General features: G+C 40.2%; 1 long non-coding RNA gene across 1 annotated transcript in view; it reads left to right on the top strand.

The window, feature by feature from the left end:
- The first annotated feature begins 22 nt into the window (after positions 1-22).
- The window catches only part of LOC308180420, a 33,351-nt gene continuing 15,480 nt past the window's right edge, over positions 23-17,893 (top strand). The window contains exon 1 of the long non-coding RNA XR_013940944.1: positions 23-17,843. This is a non-coding gene — a long non-coding RNA (uncharacterized lncRNA). The remainder of the gene's footprint in view (positions 17,844-17,893) is intronic.

Below are 17,893 nucleotides of genomic sequence, written 5' to 3'. Positions count from 1 at the left end.
AAACCATGAAGCTGTGGTAAGTTTGTCTCACCATCATGTCTGCAAATGCTTGGGAGGTGCCTTTATCCTGAGCATATTAACATTCATTTTCTCTAATGCTGGGTTTAAGCTTACTACAGCTGAGTGAAGAAGGCAAAGATAGTCTGAAAGACTACCCCCAGGAACTAAGTAACAATAAATCAGAGCTTGGATGCTTTTATATTCTCTTTATTTTTTGCCAAATACTACTTAAACTATAATAACACCTAATTATGAAATTCAGCTTTTACATAGTGCTTTTTATTCACAGATTTCAAAGTACTTTATCAAAGAGGTAAGTTACTATTATTGCTATTTTATGGGTGGAGAAATGGTAACAAAAGTGGTTAAGATCACCCACCCACCCAAAGATCAAGCTGAAATAATATATGTCTATGTTTTTATTCTGTGTCCGTTGAATCCCGATATCATTTTTATAAACATGAAATTTTGAAGAGTTCTTAGTAAAAGATTAGGTTCAGGATTTGCTAGTTGATTGGGGGATCAGAGCTGAACCTACAGATCTCCAAGATTCAGAGTTCAAATGTAGATTCACAGGGGAGGTAAGCCTATCACCTTGTCAGATCTGCCTTGTCCTCTCTCCTGCAGCAGGAAACATGCCTGTGGGAGCATATGCCACATGTGGCTGAACAGTTTCTCCCTTTTTATTGTACTTGGTCTGCTTTCAGCGTGAGAATAGATGGTGGAGGTAGGAACACCGCTTAGGCCCACTCCCACTTCCTGACTTAGTCTGGATTACTTAGTAAATCTCAATACTCTATATACTTTATAATGCTATTTCTGGAAGACTAAAACAACTGCTACTTGTAGAAGCACCCAAACAAAGTTCTAAGTGATGTATATTATAAAAGGAAGCATTTTCAATGATTCCAAGTGTCTGATTTTATGTATGGTCCAAGGTTTGGAATGAATTTTTATTTTCTGCATAAAAACAATAATACTTATGGTTAACAAGTTGTGGAAAATACCTATTTAAAGACTGGGAGAATGTACCCTATTGACTTCGTGAAGCAGCTATGATCTTTTGTTTAAGGAGGTGGAATTATTTTTGGAGAGCTATCAAAAATAAATAATATTTAATGCATGATTTATGTAATTCAGAGAAGGTGCCATAAGTAGTCAGGTACAAGGTGAGGTCAGTGGTAGGACAGAGAGAGGACAAAGCCCACCATGCACTTTATAATGCCTGTAGATTTACAGTAGCTTTTGTTTTCTAGTGCCATTCTTTTTTTTTCCATCATGATCATTTCCATATGGAAAAAAAAAAAAAGAGGTTTCAATATACAGTAGTTAATTACTATATTACAAGCTCTAATTAAATTCTTGGAGATTCTGCACAGTATGATGTCCATGCCAAGAGGGACATATCCCATCCTTAAGTGAATACATGTTCTTGTCAAGTTAACTTATCTGCATTTTACTCACATGAAATATTCCTCATCTCTTGCTTCTTGACACACGTGACTGATAATTGTTTTAAAGGCACATTTAACATTGATATTTTTGTGATATGAAATGACAATGACTTCAATAATTCCCAGACTTTACTTTATATAAAGTGACACATTATGTGATGGCAGACTCCCCACACCCTACCATAAGCAACACACTGGTAGGAATATATGTTGCATCAAAACTTGGTCTTTGTATGATGCAGACCTACATTTCTAGTATGCTTGCCACATGTCAGCAAATAAATGTGAAGAGTGTTAATATTAAACACATCTCACAAATGCCATGGACGTTCAAAAAAGTCAGAGCTCATGTTCCTCTATCAGCATTCAGTTTTCTTTGAAACATTTAAAGAAGGATTTTTCTTCCTTGTAATCAAGTCCTCTGAAAAAGGGAGATACAGTAGAAAGATATCCAGATCGTTATCAAGTCATTTGCAGTTTTAAATGAAGTGTTAAATAGGATTTTGTGAATTCTTGTATACTTCTTATCACAGATCTGTCAGGGTCATAGGTAGCTTTATTTTATTCAGATTTCTAGATAAAGATTTAAGTTCCTGTTATGTGTGTGGACAAATCTATCTCAAACAATTTTACACTTGAGTGAACTTTTGTATTCACAAACCAATAATTTTGTTTTCACATTGACATAGATGGGAGTGATCATTCTACTTGACCTTAGAGTTCTGTTAGATCAGATGTCTCCAGGAACTATGTTTGTATGTAGCTTAATGACAGTGAAATTCAGCCAAATGAGCTTTGTATTGGCCTTATTATTCATTTGATACTAAACCTTTATATTATAGCATGTCAACACTTATTCTGGCTTTGGCCCTGATTCAACTTAGTACTTAAACACCTGGCTACCTTTAAGGACTTTAGTGAGCTGTTGAGCTCTTATTCAGATGTTTAAAGCTAGGCTCTTGCTAAATATGGGCCTATTTATGTTGCAATTAAGTACTTATGCAATATTTTAAAAGTATGTTATATTGGCAGCAAGCAGATGGACTCACGTGTATGGTAGCAACATCTACATCATAAACTGCATCTTCATTTGGAAACATGACAGAACACTGCAGAGCAGCCAAATATCAAGTCTTGATTATACCCATGATAGAAGGAAAGAAATAGTTTGTGCACGTACCTTAGTATATCCCAGGCTTGGTTAAAAATGTAGTCATGTGCTTCAATGCTTTGTTTTGACTTGTTACATGAATCGGAAGTAAGCTTTGGGGTTATATTGCTGCTGAAAGTTGCCAGGAATTGCTATGTACAGTTTATAGTTCTGACCAAAGCATCACCGAGAATTGTGTACAGTCTGTGATTTGAGATTGGTTTGGTTATTCATTTTACTGAGTCAGTCTTCCTTTTCCTGTACTGATACTTGTGCAGGTTCTGGTTTATTTCAGTATTTTTTTCTATATGACACAGTTCAAAAGAGACAAGTTCTACCTCTGAAGTTAATGTGGATGACAGTCTTATTATAAAATACATTGCCTTCCAAGCTGATGAGAGTAGGCCAAATAGGCTTACCTTATGACTGTGAGTCGATAAGTGGCAATTCTGTCATGATCAAGTGAAGGAGACTTCGGCTTGTTTTAATATATGCAGTATTCATGCAGTAAAATGTCCTCATAGGTGTGGGAAAGCCATCACAGAAATCTCTCATAAATCAGTGAAAATTTATCTAAGGATATGGGACTTGTGCCCATAGCTTTGCATGGACAAATGTTTTAAAGAATTGAATGTGTGTTTTTTTACAAGGAATATACTTTCTGCCTTTTTCTTAAGTAGAGCAAGGATTTTGGAGAAATAAATTGTTCTCTTCTGTTCATCAGATTCACTTCTTAGTTTTCATTGAACATAAAAAGCTTACATCATTTCTGTTTCTGTTGGGTCAAGCTGAAAGCTAGTCAAGTCAAGAGGGTTACCCTGATTTAAATGCCAGCACGTTGATTTGTGAAAGTTGAAGTGCTGGCCCATAGTATTTTTCAATAACCTTTCAAAACCAGCCCTCTGTTCTTGTCTTTTTCTGATTCAGAATGAAAAGGGAAGCTTTCAGAAATTTTCACTTAAAAAAAAAAAGTCCGTCCTCCCAGAAGTCAACCCTAACCTTGAGAGAAAGACAGCGCTCCAGAGTAGTTCATAGTCCTGAGGTTAAGGTACTCCCTTCAGACATGTGGAATTTCAGTTCAGGGCTCTGATTTGAAGCATGGGTTTGAACTCACAGCTTGGGTGAACATCCATCTTGCTGGCCTGTGGGGTGTTTGGGGGATGACTTTTTCTGTATCCTTCAACTCAGGTATTCCGGACTTGTGCAGTTTTGTTAGTGAAACTAGCCCGTTGCCATTAAAAGCATTTTCAATTAAAATGCATTTAACTGAAGAAGTTGGTGTAAGTACTATTGATGGGTAGTTTCTGCTTAGTCCAGCAAACGCAGCAGAGATAGGAGACGGAAGAGTTGCAGTGGCTGAGCAAGTAAATCATTTTAGGCTGTGAGGAGCAGACTCCTATACCCACTGGGAATCCCTTGAACTCCAGTAGAAGGGGAAGAGATCTACACTAGCAAACTGCCTTGCAGGGCTGTCATCTGTAAATTGAATTTTTGCTGTAGGGAAGAATCAGCACTAGAAACATATGTAACTTGTGACCTTTGATTTTATTATTTCTTGTTACACTTCATAGCCTTTTTTGTTACTGATTTTATTTGGAAGAAAGTGCTTTCACTGGTTTTCCACTTCAAATGATATGTAACTTCACTGCAAATGTGGTGTTGTGTCCCAGTCATCTACAGAATAGCTTTTTCCTCCCTTAGAATAGAAGTTATTTGTTTACCCTGGCAGAATGGAGTGCCACTGTCAGAATTAGAGATCCCCAGTCTTCATTCTGTTCTGCCATGGCATAAAAGAGATCAGTTCCCTTTGCTCAGAGTCATCTGTGTCAAAGAACTGTCCCGCAGAGAAAGGTGGGATGACTTGGAGGCTTCAGTGGAAGAGAACAGCTTATTTTTTTCAGGCATGGTCTGGGGCTTTGCTTCTTCCATGAGTCAAAGCACACTGAAAGAATGGAAAGATTTCCACTGACCTCTGTGCTCCTTAAATCAAACCCTCCATCCTGTGCTGCTGGCCCTTACAGGTGATGATAATCCTGATTTACAGCTATACGTTGTGAGTTGTCTGTGGGTGGTGGTGTTTCTTTATTGTTTGTGCAGAGTCTCACATGGAAGAGATCTGGTTTTGGCTGAGGACTCTTAAGAAGTAATGAAATACAAATGACACCCAGGAGTAGTGATTTACCCTCCTGTTATAATACCTGTGAAATTGTTGGACCAAACTGGGAGCTTTGGCATAGCTGCCTTAAGTTATGACGGACTTAATCAGAAGCTTTTCCTTTCCTTTTTCATTTATCTTTCTTTTTTCCTTTCCTCCTTCACTTTCAGTATTTCTTTGTTGAAATAAATTATTGCCATACTATAAGCCTTTTTTAGTTTTGGTTTTTGAACCCATCGTTCCCTATTTCAAGAGCAGCATTTCACTTGAGGTCCCTATTCAAAGTGAACACATATGATAAGACAAATTGTTTCAACACTTGCTTGCAAGGCCAATAAAAAGAGATGCTGTACTGCAAATTACCCTTGCAAATGCTCTCTAAAAAGCTAATAACATTTTTCCCCTGAAAGGATAGTTCTCAGCCATAAGGAGAGTTTCTCTTTCATGTTCGTTTGCCACACAGATTTATAAAATGATCCCAAATCCTTGCATAGGCTGTGAGGGATTGCAGCTTTGAACTGCTGAATTGGAAAAGCTATTAATGGAAGAGGAAAAGTTTTCAGTTTCAGTCAGATTGGGTCAGGATGGTATAAGCTCAGCCCTCCAAGTTTTGGTGTAAGATGGAAGGCTGTTTCTTCTTTGTTGATTATTTTCATAGCAAGATTCACAAGGTTTTCTGTTTAAATGCGTGAAATGAGATGATAAGAATGTAAGGAAAAATCATTAGCATATTTGCTGCTTTTTTTTTTTTTTCTGAAAACAGTCATTTTAATTTGCTTTCTGTGGAATGTGGTATAATTGGAAACTTTTCAAAAACAGAACTATTAGGCAAGTGGTCAAAATCTTCAGAAAAAAGGTTCAAACATTCTGCACTGGAGCTTGTCTTCCATGCAGGCATGTGGGCAGCGCCAGGGATGCTCATTTCCCCTTCAGATGTGTGTGCTGGTGTGTGATATTTTCCCCTTCTGCAAAATCCAGCGCAGGGTGCAGAGGCAGCCCAGCACTTCTCACTTGCATTTAGCCCTGTAGTGATTGGGGCTGGGAGGCGGGTGCCTAGACCCCACTATCAGCAGACCGCATTTCCAACCCTACAAAAGTCCTGGAACTCTTCTACCTAGTGATGGTTTCCAGCTACACACAAATTCTCCTTTTGCAATAGCTCAGCAATTGTACAGGACTTCAGAAATCAGAACTTGGCTAAATTACTTCTCCTTCATGCCACTTTGACAGAAGGCTTTCATAAGAATTAAACAGCAGATAACCCATGTGAAATATCTTGTATTTGCTGCTTTTAGTGATGATGGGGTTAGCGGTACTCCAAAAAGCAGCAAACTGAACACCTGTGGTTATGCGAGGATCAGCTTCAACCAGCTTTTCCCACAGTGCCCCCTGCACACCCGGGTAAGGTCAGAAGTGGGACTCCCTCCATGAGCAGAGTTGCTGTGTGCAGCCCTCTCTTGCCTGGCCTCCTTAGGGGCTGGGAAATGCACTGGTTGCTGAGCGCTGGGCTGGAGCACCAGCTGATTTCCTACGGGCTCCAGCCACACACCCAGAGGCGACAGCTCTCTGTTGCTTCCAGCCTCTCTTGGGTTTGAAGCAGAGGTACAGAAATCTTGCCTGTAACACGGCTCATGGCCTCACCTTGCATACACTGAGATAACTGACACTGGCAAAAGAATAGCTGCTATTTCCCCTCTCTAAACAGTTTATGACATCCTTTTGAAGCGTAATGTGTGGTGCTGTGTTCTCCTGCTGGAGCCAGTCCTATCTTCTTCCCCCACTTCCTTTCTGCTCTTAATCTGGTAACTGACCACTTATCGCATTTATTATCTTTGTAATTGAAACTGAGAAAGCCTGTGGCAGGTAAGCCCTGTGTCTCTGTGTGCCTGCTCTGATTTCTGCTTCCCTCAGCCCTAAAACCACAACCCTTCCCCCTCTCTCCGTAACAGCAAACCCTAAACAGAAATAACTCTCAGAAGCCTGATGCTAATATATATTTGATTTTGTTTGCAAGCTTGTCTTATGACCAGCTCTCAGCGTGGGAAGAAGCAGGGAGTGGGGGAGATGGAGAGAGAGAGCTGTTGCAACATATTTTAACATATGTGCTTCAGGCCTCTTGGTGGACTCCCTCTTGGGAAGAGGGGAGGGAGCGTGCCCCTAAGCAGTTGGTTGGCTTTGCTTGTTTCTATAGCAGCCTGAACGAGAAAAATCATGTTTTAACACTAATATATTCAACCAAAAAAGACCCTAACAATTACAGGAAGAGTCTTTTTAACTATTATTGAAGAAATTGCATTAAAGATGAATGAGCATATATTGGAATAATTATGTTTTAAGGTGTGTAACATTAAAAGGTACTGAATGGAATATCGACTGTTTTGTAGGAACAGTAATAATGAGATTTCTGTCACCTAATCTTACAATAATTGGGTTATTACTATGCAAATTAAGGTATTACTTAAAAAAAAAAAAAGAGGAGGTAAGACAGATCCTTGAGGCAGCCATTTATCTATCCTTAAAGCTGTGCTGTCGATTCTCTTTAGGCTGAAGATCCGTTTTTAAACAATTTGGAGATGCTAATTTCATTATTTTTTTTACCTATGTTTCCTACTAGAGTGTTTTTTGTTCTCCCCAGGTAGCAGACCAGGAGTGGTGGTTTTTGTATGTTTTCCAGTCTCTTATGGTTTCCTTTAGGAATAATTAGCTCAAATAACTATGATTATTACCTTTTTGTCCCCTCTTTTTTTTAAATAAAATAATGATTTGTGTATTTTATCTGAGATTTTTATGGCAGGATCACAGGGAATATACATAAATCATTTTTATCCTTTTTTCCTATAGCGAAGAATTATTGAACAGCTTGTTACAATGTTCTTGATTTTCATTAGTTATTAAAGTTTACTTACTGGCCATTTTCTGGCCTTGAAGAAGAACTGAGGCGTACTCAGCACCTGCATTTCTGAGGCTGAACCTCTGGTAAATTTTACTGGATCCGCCAGAGGCCTGGTGGCATTTGGTCTGTCCCCGGTTGTTAGAGGTAATATTTAAGATTGTGCTGCTGATGGGAATTTCCTTGTTTCAATGTGAGTATTAGTTTCTCTGAAATGCATAATATTCATAGAAGTTTTGTTTGTAGGAAAAATGTGTTCATAAAGTCTTTCTGAAGTTTGTATCACTGCACTGTGACTGCTGTGGTTAACTGAGGTAGCTCAATTCCAGCTTGCACAGTTATGCCTAAACATGCTGCGGTCACACTTCTGATTGCAGAGTACGCATCCCCTAGGAGGTGCTGAACACTGGTAACTCCCACTGACTTCACTGCTCCCAGTTTTCAGTTTGTATCAGCTGTACAGATGTGTCACTTCACCAATCCAGAATTTGACTTCTTCTGTTAGCATTCACTCAGGAAAGCAACACAAGATTTAGCAGTTGGATTTCAGGTAATTATAGTGTGTTATTCCATCTCAAAGTCTTTTGTATTGTCTCCTTGGTCTTCTTTCCTGTGAGTTCATGGTGATTCTTGCTTTCTCCCTTTTTGGTTCACCGCTTTCCCACTCTGTATTGGAGCGTGTTTATAGTTATACTTAGTTTTAACACTTGCAGATCTTTCTTTTGTTTTTAACACGTGACTCCCAAAAAAGGTAGAGGAGTATGGTCAACCAGTAGAGACACAGAATTACCACCTGAGTTCTTACCAGGCAGCAGCTTCCTCTGTGGCTTTCTGCAAACAGCTTAATCTCTTCTCATTTTCTGTCTTTATTACAAGTGGGATGTAATTATATCTAAAATTTACCTACCTCATAGGTAAAGTAAGTGATATTACCTCATTATTTACCTACTTATATTACAGAGTGAACATCAGCATACTGAGGACACACTTTTATTGATTAATAAACATAAATTAATCAGTTTTTAAGGTGATTGGTTTCATGAATTAATAACACGTTTATTAATGATGCTGCATAATTTTACAAAAATGCACTTTGATAACCCTCTATATCTTGCAACACTAAAATGTTTCGTATTACTTTTGGCCTTCTATACAGAAATAAAAGCAGCAGTAGTGAGTTACTGCCTATGAAAGGGCAGGGCGTTTATGTGATACAAGTTACTGCCAGTCCATATCTCACACCACCATAACTCCCCCAAGGCATATGCTACCAGTATCATTTGTAAAGGGGAAAGCTTGGTGAAAGCTGGGAAATTCTACAATGTCCTTGGACGTAAAAACAACTGACTACATACACATTAACAGTGATGTGGGGTCACGCTTACATGTTTCATGGTACCTGCCATCCATCCAAGAGGAAGCTGTTAAGCTATTTGGGATTCACAAGGAGATGAAGTCTTTTTATTGACACTTAACTGACAGTTTCTCCTGTGCTCAGTGTATTAATTCTTGCTTGATTAATGGCTCTGGAACACACTGAGCCATTGACCTTGTGGATCCCAGGTTGTTTGACTTAGTAATTAGGAAGAGTCTGTCTGGTTAGCTGGGTGTACCTGAAAAAAAGTTGGGAGCTGGGTTTAGATCTGAGTTGCAACAACATACTGTGAAAGAAAATTCACCATAATAGAAATAACAAGACATCCAGAAAAAAAGACCTGTTCAATTTCTTCATGGAAGGGCCATGTAAAACATCCTTTTATCCATTTGGCAAACCCTAAGCCTTTGCTTCGCCATTGCTCCTATGGAGGGTTGTGGTTGAACTAGCTGCAGTGAAATGAAATAATACTAATCCAGTTTGCAGAATTCACGGGAAAAAAAAAAAGGATATTTGAAGCTCAAAAAGATGATTCTGTTTAAGATTTCAGTTTAACACATATGCATCCTGCCCTGGTGATTGCTGGTGGTTGCCAGGAAGTTCTCAAAGAAATCTGCAAAATGTCTAGTCTGTGTAACAGACGGGAGTGCTGGAAAACTGGTGTGAAAGTCCAGGGAGTTTTAGGTTTCTTTCTCCCTTCTCTCCAGAAGGAGTTTTGGACCATTTAGATAAGACGTGTGAAACCTAAATTCTCTCTTTATACCCATGTGAACAAAACCTCCAAGCCTCTACTGTTTGTTCTTCTCTCACAGTTACAGGTTGAGAACAGGGTGAACTCCTCAAGAAAGCTGTGCATCACAGAGCTGATGAGTGAACAAAATAAGAATTCCTTAGAAAGGAAACAAAATTTGAGCATGTTTTGGTTGGTACTGCCAGTATGTTCCACGGTGTGAAAGACCTATGGGATAACTAGTTAGATAGGAACACCTTCTGGCTCTGCCACACTGCGTGTGATACATCCTTGGAGCACTAGCACAGGGCCACGAGAGGAGCCAAATGGTGTGCTGGGACATCCCACCCATACAAGGCATTAAAACCTCTACATCAAGGTTGCATTTCCTCTACCAAGTGGCTGTTACTGCTCTGACTGGGGCCTCATGCTCACAACAGGTCAGAGCAAGAGAGGGAAGGAGAGACAATTTAATTTTACATCTGCCCCAGGTTCCCCTGTCTTCATACACTTCAACAACTGGCTGCACCCTCACCGCTTTTAACTCCACCTCTTCCCAGTGTCCTTCGGCAAACCACCACCCACCTCTGCAAGCCTGGGGAAAACTGAGAGCAAGGAAAGCAGTTACATGAGACTGAACCTCCAGAGGGGACAGGGAATTAAGAAAAGCTTGCCCTGTGGCAAGTTTGCTCTTTGAGGGGGTGTGTGCCCTGGGGAGTCGGGAGGGGAACGTACAAGGCAGCATAGAAGGAGGTTTCAGGACCTATGCAGGTAGTTACATTTTTTGCTATGTTTTTTTTGTTTTAATTTACTGTTGTTCTCTTAAAGTTGTTGTACACCATTTGATGACCATCACTGCTAGGAGATGCAAACATGGTGTTGGTCTGTAACAATCTGAACTTATTGGCAGCTTCAACTTTCATGTGGAATGGGTGGCATTTCATTGTTTTTATGTTAAAACCCGTGATGAGTTTTTCTAAATCAATTGTTGAGGAGTCCACATACTGAGCATAGAACTTTATGGTCTAATGTCTTTAACTTTAACTGGAGCTCTCCAGCGATTCTGTTAGGTATTTTATAGTCTCTTTTTTAAAGGCAAGTGCAAAAAAAAAAAATGCTGTCCCATCAGCATGTCTGAAGTCACTGCTGTTGAGTCTTCAGTAACAGACGGAAAAGGGTTTTAACAGTTGTAAGATGAAGCAAAACTGGCTGAAATGTGTGTTTAGATAGAACAAGATTGGTTGGGAATGAGATGTGGGAGTCATCAGCACAGAGGTGGTGAATTGAAGCCATCATTCCTCAATGATGTGAAAATACAGAACTATAATGCATATAATTGCTCAGATACTGCAGGGACATTAAAAATACACAGTATTTTATGTAGCATAGCAATTTATAAGAATGTAGTTGCAGTTAGTATGAGAGTAGTGGGGAAACCCTATAATTATTTGGGACATGGTGTTAATAGTAAGCTGAGATTCAAGTTTAAATAATTCATTTTTGTTTTACTTTTTGCTGGCTTTCCTCTCTTCTCTCCCTTTGTATTTCTCATTTTAAACTCTGTCGCCCTTTCCCTTTTCACTTACTCGTAGGTGATTTCACCCTCTTGTGTAATGGCAGGCAGATGGCTCTCTCTGCAAATAATATTTAATGTAATTCTATCGCTTGGCCACTGAGCAGTGTTGCAGCAGTAGGGCAGTTGAACTCGCTGTGTGAGAAGTGTTAGCACACTTGGCCTCTTCTGATGTAAGGTTTGTGATTCCAGGCTTGCTTATCATCATGCTTTTTCCCAGGAGACTGTGCAAAACACTTGCTGAGGCACCAGGTCAGCTGTTAAAAGCTAATTCTCAGATGGGTTCAGCTCTCAGTCCATATGTGGATAACCTATAAGTGGGAGTAATTTAGACATTTAACCAGACAAAAATCCATGCTGCAAAACAGATGAAGATGTTATTATAGATTCGTGATGCATTGTTTTTATGTGTAGTCAAGGATGATAATACTGATACATCTCAAAGGAAAGAGATATGTAAAGGCATATAAGTATTTGTAGAATTAACCTGAGTAAATAAAATGTTATTTTATTCTCAATGTCTGATTGAAAATATTTATGGATGATATGGGATAATGTCCTTACAACTAAAGCTCTGGAAAGCTTCATGAATGAAATGTAATTTCTCTCAACTTAAAATTTATCTGAATTGGACAAAGTATGAGGAATGACTCCAGGGATAGTGAGAGTGAAAATTAGAATTAGCATTGTAAGTATAGTGATTTTTTAAGCCCCGGGTCTGTTCGTTGGTCGGGGCTTTTGTCCTTCTCCCCACTTCATGAAACTGACTCCTTCTTCTAAGTGTTCATGCAAAACTTATTTCAGTTTCACGCTGCATAGTTTCACCTCTCTTTAATTTCCCTTAGCATTCAGGCTGTGAATAAAACCCAAACCCCGAAGTGAAACTCAGCTGAAACCACTATGTTTTGCATAGTTTCCACCAAAAACCATAAATTGACCTTAGTTCACTCTAAATTTGGCCTGGATACACCTAAATGTTACTGAAGCCTTAATGAAATTTTCTGTAGAACTGCTCCTGTATGCCTTAGATTTCCTTACACCTTGATAATACTGCTTTAAAGCTTGACTATAGTTGCACAATTTTGGGACTGCTCTTCGGAATCTCTGACTTCTAAGAGCATAAGATTTTGTTTCTGACTGACAAAATTGCTTAAGCTCACCTGGAATGTCTGTTTGAAGAGCATCTTTCTTTCTTGCATGGCTTATTAAGAAATACAATAAACAGAAAAACACACCATGCCATCTTACTGTGACTGGAAGAGGGCTAAGCACAGGTTGTTTAAAATGACCCTCTGGGCATAGCTATGTTAGTTTTGTTTTTCTTTCTTTTTTTCTTTTTTTTTTTTTTTAACATGGGAGGAACCTGAGGGACATAGCATGACTGTTGAAGGGGTTAATAGTATCAGCAGTGCTACAATCTTCTGGGAGTTCACTTTCTCAATTTGACAAGTGAGAATCACTCTTGCGGTATTTGATTTTGAACTCCCCACCTTCCCATAAAGTGCATCTTTCAACTGTTGCCAGACTGCAGGTAGTTTTGGATAACTACTCTATTAGAAGCACGAACAAAGATGCGCTCTCTGCGTGTATAACCTGTTACTGCTGTATTTCTCACGAGCTATGTGAAGTGCTTTGAATCCACAAAGATCCAGACCTTTACCATTGAACAGCTTCCAGAGTTTTTCCCTGTTGACCCTGCTGCTGGGCCCAGGAGTCACACTGCTGGTTGTGAGCTGAGCTTTCTTGATTTAATTTTGGTTAGGCTTGTGACCCCAATTGTCAAGGCCTCCACCTCCGAATTGGGAGCCACTGGCTCAGGCAATTTGCGTTGTGTTCTGGCAAATTGCCATTTGGGTAATTACATACTGTTTACTTTTGATATCTTCTCTGACTTCAAATCTGGGAGTAATTCCACTTCATTTCTTGTTGTGAAGTGGTGCTGTTGCTGGGCTGTTACGGTCTATTTTAGAAGAGGGCTGCCTCTGAGTAGTGGTGGGGGAAGCGATGCCTGTTCATAATCTGTAAATGATTGCTGTGTGCTTTGGATTGCAGGGAAGTCAGCCTATGTGTCTGTGGATGCATATGTTCATGTACGTATGTTTATATATAGTTGTTGGACTTCGCCAAGCAACAGTCTTAATGAAGCTGATAACTTCAGGGTGTAACAGCTATGATCTTTGTTAAAGATCAGTGAATTCAGATGGGGAGCTTCTCCTTTTGCATCTCCACGCACTACTGTGGGATGCTATGCAGGGTCACAAGATCCCTAGTTAGGCTGTAAACAGGAAACTTAATTTGTGATATGTATTTCAGGTTGCTTTTATCCATTTTTCCTTCAGTAAATGTTAATTTGTTTCTTCACAGTGTCTTTCTGAGCGGTGGGGGTACCATGCGTTCCCTGGTGTCCCATTTTCTTTGCTTTGGGCAAAATGACTTTACCAATGTTGCTGGGGGATCTCTTGGCAGCAGTTCAGTAGATGACAATATTACAGTCCAAACTCAAAACCTTCTTATATAGGGAATTAGTACCATTTTCGTTTGAACTTTATTAGAAGGTTCTCCTCCACGGTTTTCTTCAAGGCAGAGAAACAACTTATAATGCAGTTTGGATTTGCGGTTTAGAAAAGGTGAATATTGTATTTGACTCTTGCAAAACATCAGCGTATAGACCTTGACCAATATTTGATGTTAGGTAGAAACAACAGCCTAAATCAGTACTGAAATCTTTCTTCAGACCCATTTGCCACTATTATATTAATAACTGTCATTTATGTAACATCTTTCATCACAGTGAATATCCAAGCAATTTACAAACACGTGCCTTGATTCCTCAGAGAAATCTGCAGTTAGTCAGGTTTAAATTTGTCTGGGGTCACCAAGGTTAATAACTCAATTTCTTCAAAAGGTGCCGCGGTTTTAATGACCACAGCCCTTAGGACCTCTGAGACTCCCGTGCCAAACTGAACACCTCTGTCTGCAGGGTGCCTACAGCACCATGCGGGCACGCTGCTCGACTCCATGCAACCCAGTGTGAAGAGTGCAACCTACTGAATTAGCCATGCTTTCTGCAGGAGCTCCCCTCCCACCCCCCGCAGTGACCATCCATCTCCACTGTGACCCATCCTGATGCTCCTTTCAGAGATGTGGGTGGGTCAGGTATCATGGTAGTTGGATCTGTTTGTGTGGTGGTTTTATTTTTCATCTTTTTATTTTTTTCAATTAAAAAAAAAAGGGGAAAATATGGAACCATGCTACTTCCTAAACTGAGATTTGGATGTGACTTACCTGTTGAGCTTTATTCTAATAGTTCAAAGAAGTGATGATTTTAAACTAGCAGAAAAACTGCGGGCATTTATGAGCCATGGTGATTTTGAAAATAGACATTTATGCAGATGAGCATAATGTGTGCGTGCTGCAATTCAGCACTGCCTAACTCCAGATGTCAAGCACTTCACTGTTCCCAGTGCATAGGTCTAAAATATGTTTGTGCATAACATAAACTTGGTTTTTCAACCACTTACATTGAGACTGCTTATAAGAGCTGAACTACATCTGTGTGCTACTTGCGTGACTTCTTGTTCAGAAAAGTATCAAAAAAGGTTGCTAGAAGAAGTATTTAGTTCACTGCTGCTGAGGTTAGCTTTAAAGAAATAGATCTTGTTATAATGTGTAGGACTTCTTTGTTTCATTGTGATGGATGTATATTATATTTGAAGCAATTCAGACCCCTAGGTATAACATCCAAGGACCTTCTTGAATTGGGCCTTAACTTTAAGCAGAGAGTATTGGAGTCAGGTAAGTATACTTTCCAAAATAGCAAATATACTCTCCAAGACAGCAAATTGAGAGAGGGAAAAAAATGCTAGGAATTAAACTGTTTGTGCAATTACATTCAAGATACCACGTTTAATGTTTACGTTCTCCTGTTAACTTACTATTAGTTCCGTTCATGAGCCATTTGTAGATAGCTGCATATTTATCCAGATAACTAGTGAAGCAGACATGCAATTGATGAGATTTTGACTCTGTTGAAATCATTACAATGAAGCTGGCACTTCATCCTATATATGCAAGCAGAGAGTATTAGTGTAAGCGCTCTTACAGAATATTCTCATATGAACTATGCTGTAAAATGTCATAGTAAAATGTAGCTGCAAGGCTATTTGAAATTAGTCATTTAGGTAATATAAATATTACTTCACAGGGTTTATCCATTTATCAGTACTTCCCAATTCTATTGTATCCTAAGAACTACCTTAGCAGTAGATAAAGACAAATATCTATGTACAATCAAGTATCCTGGGGAGGAGTGTGTGGGTAAGATATTAAGTTGTGACCTCTGTTCTTCTCCAGAGTAAAATTACTTTGTTGGTTGTCTTCTGTCGGTATCACTGTAGTTTGCATAACTACTGATATTTTTAATAGATGCAATTTTTCTTTGGACAATTTAGTACAAAACACAGATCAAAGGGAGAAATTGGTACAGTGCTTGTCACTGTGATTGTAAGAAAACTTGTAACCTGTGCATAAGCTGTTGTCTTAAAATAACAAAGAATTTCATTAAAAACAAAATGTTATTACCCTCAATATTGTGGTTACATAACAGTACTACTTTTTACAGCTCTCACAATATTTTGGACTGCTACCGATACTTCTGCCGAGAACACCGTGCCTCTCGATCCTAGTTCTGTGCTGCTCTGAGTAACCTTGGCCCGTTGGTGGGTGCTGCTGGAGCTGAGCTCTTGGGAGCACCCGGCCCTTCCGTGGCGCAGAGCTTGATCTGCAAGTGTGCATCATGAAACAGTGCCGGGCCTTTATATAAACAGCCTTGCAGAAAGTCAAGCTAAGGGAAGACTGGTTGATCGATGCCTCTCTCTGGTTTTGGGGCACGATGCACTATGTGCTTGAGGGCTTGCTGTTTCTCCTGTAAGAACCGTTCACCATCGCAAAGTGCTGAAGGTGGTGCTTGGCTCAGTGCAGTGGTAGCACTGCGGCCAAGGCATTTACAAAGTAGGTTTCTGAATAGCTGCAAGCGAGCTGCCCTATGGCAGCAGTGTGTTTGAAGCCTTGGGCTGCAGTGCTCTAGATAGACATGGACTGTCTGCATGCATCAGTAACAGCTGAACACTTGCAGCAGTGTTAGTCATTGCTTTCCCTTCCTTACCTAGGCTTAGCGTTGACTTTGGCATGCTCTTTGCTATCAGCAGTTTTGGGAGGTGGGAGTAATTATCCAGAAGTGGAAGTTCATAAAATGCTTGTGGTTAACTCAAGGCTAGAAGGACTCCCAAAGGTGTGAGGGATTAAGTGCCAAACCATGGTTATTGGGAGCTGCGTTCTTGCCTGCTTGAAGTACTTGGAATACCCTTGACCATGGCTAAGTATTGTTTCTCTTCTCTATGAAGTGGTTGGAATCTGAAGAGTTAATTTTCATTTTCCTTAAAGTTCACTAATTGGGGAAAACACAGCAAATATCATCGTGCTGACCTTTGAAATCTGCCTGACTGTTCTGGGGCCTCGGTTTGGCTGCAGGCAGAGCGGAGGGATGGAGAGAGAGCAGTTGTTGTGCAGGCACCAGCAAGGGTTAATCAGCCTTGCCAGCGTGAACAATGGAGACGGGGCAGCTTTAAACTAAACGAGCTGAATATTTCATTCGGCCACTCAGCTGCCTGCTCCAATTGCCTCCTTTGCTAAAACGGGAGCTTAATCTAAAGTGACAACAACATCAGTTTCTATGTGCTCCAGTCACACAGAACATGACTTCCTTAACATAAACACTATTTACATGGATCGTCTGGATATAGCAGGGAATCAGGAGCGTGCCCAGCTAAGACAGAGGCTACAATGAAGGACGAATAACAGGCAGCTGAGAATTAACATCAGCAAATGAAAGCCTGACCCTCAGAGGGCATGTCCCTGTTACATTTTAAAGCTAGAAAGCCTTGCACCAGTAACCTTACTTCCAGTAAAGACTATATAATTTAAAAGAAAATAGTACCTTTTCAGCTTAGATACTTAACCAAACGCATTACGTCTGACCCATTTTCCTACTCCATATGACACAAGACGGAGGACCCCCAGCTGCAATTACTGGTCTTTCAAACAGCTGTAACTGATAAGCCGGCCTCCCCTTTCCTTCTGCTCCCATCTCAAAGCAGCTCCCACTTTTTTGTGTGAAGGGGGAGACAGTGCTGAGATGCAGCAGGGCTCCCAGCCCAGTGCCCACCCTGTGGTCTTGCTGCCGCCTGAAGAAGCTGTCTCTGGACCCCTGGTGCTGTGCTACTCCTGGAAGAGGAGGCTGTGCCCCAGCTTGTGTTAAGAAGAGAGGGGCAAGCGGTGTCTGCAACCTGTCTTCTTTCCATGGGCACAGAGGGGACCAGCTCTCTGGAGAAGGAAATGCTCACAGCCCCCCGCTTGGCTGGGGTGCTCTGCCCAAAGGGAGGGCTCGTCCTCCTCTCTCCCTTTCAGAACTTGAAGGCTGCTCCATTTACATCAGCAGTATCCAAGCCATGATTCTTGGTGTGTGTTTTTTTTTATTTTATTTTGTGGTGGATGGGAAGGGGATGGGA

The sequence above is a fragment of the Anser brachyrhynchus genome (assembly GCF_964034855.1).
Source record: "Anser brachyrhynchus genome assembly, chromosome: 1".
Lineage (NCBI taxonomy): Eukaryota > Metazoa > Chordata > Aves > Anseriformes > Anatidae > Anser > Anser brachyrhynchus.
Note: the sequence above shows the minus strand (reverse complement) of the source record. Positions and strands in the feature narration are given on the sequence as shown.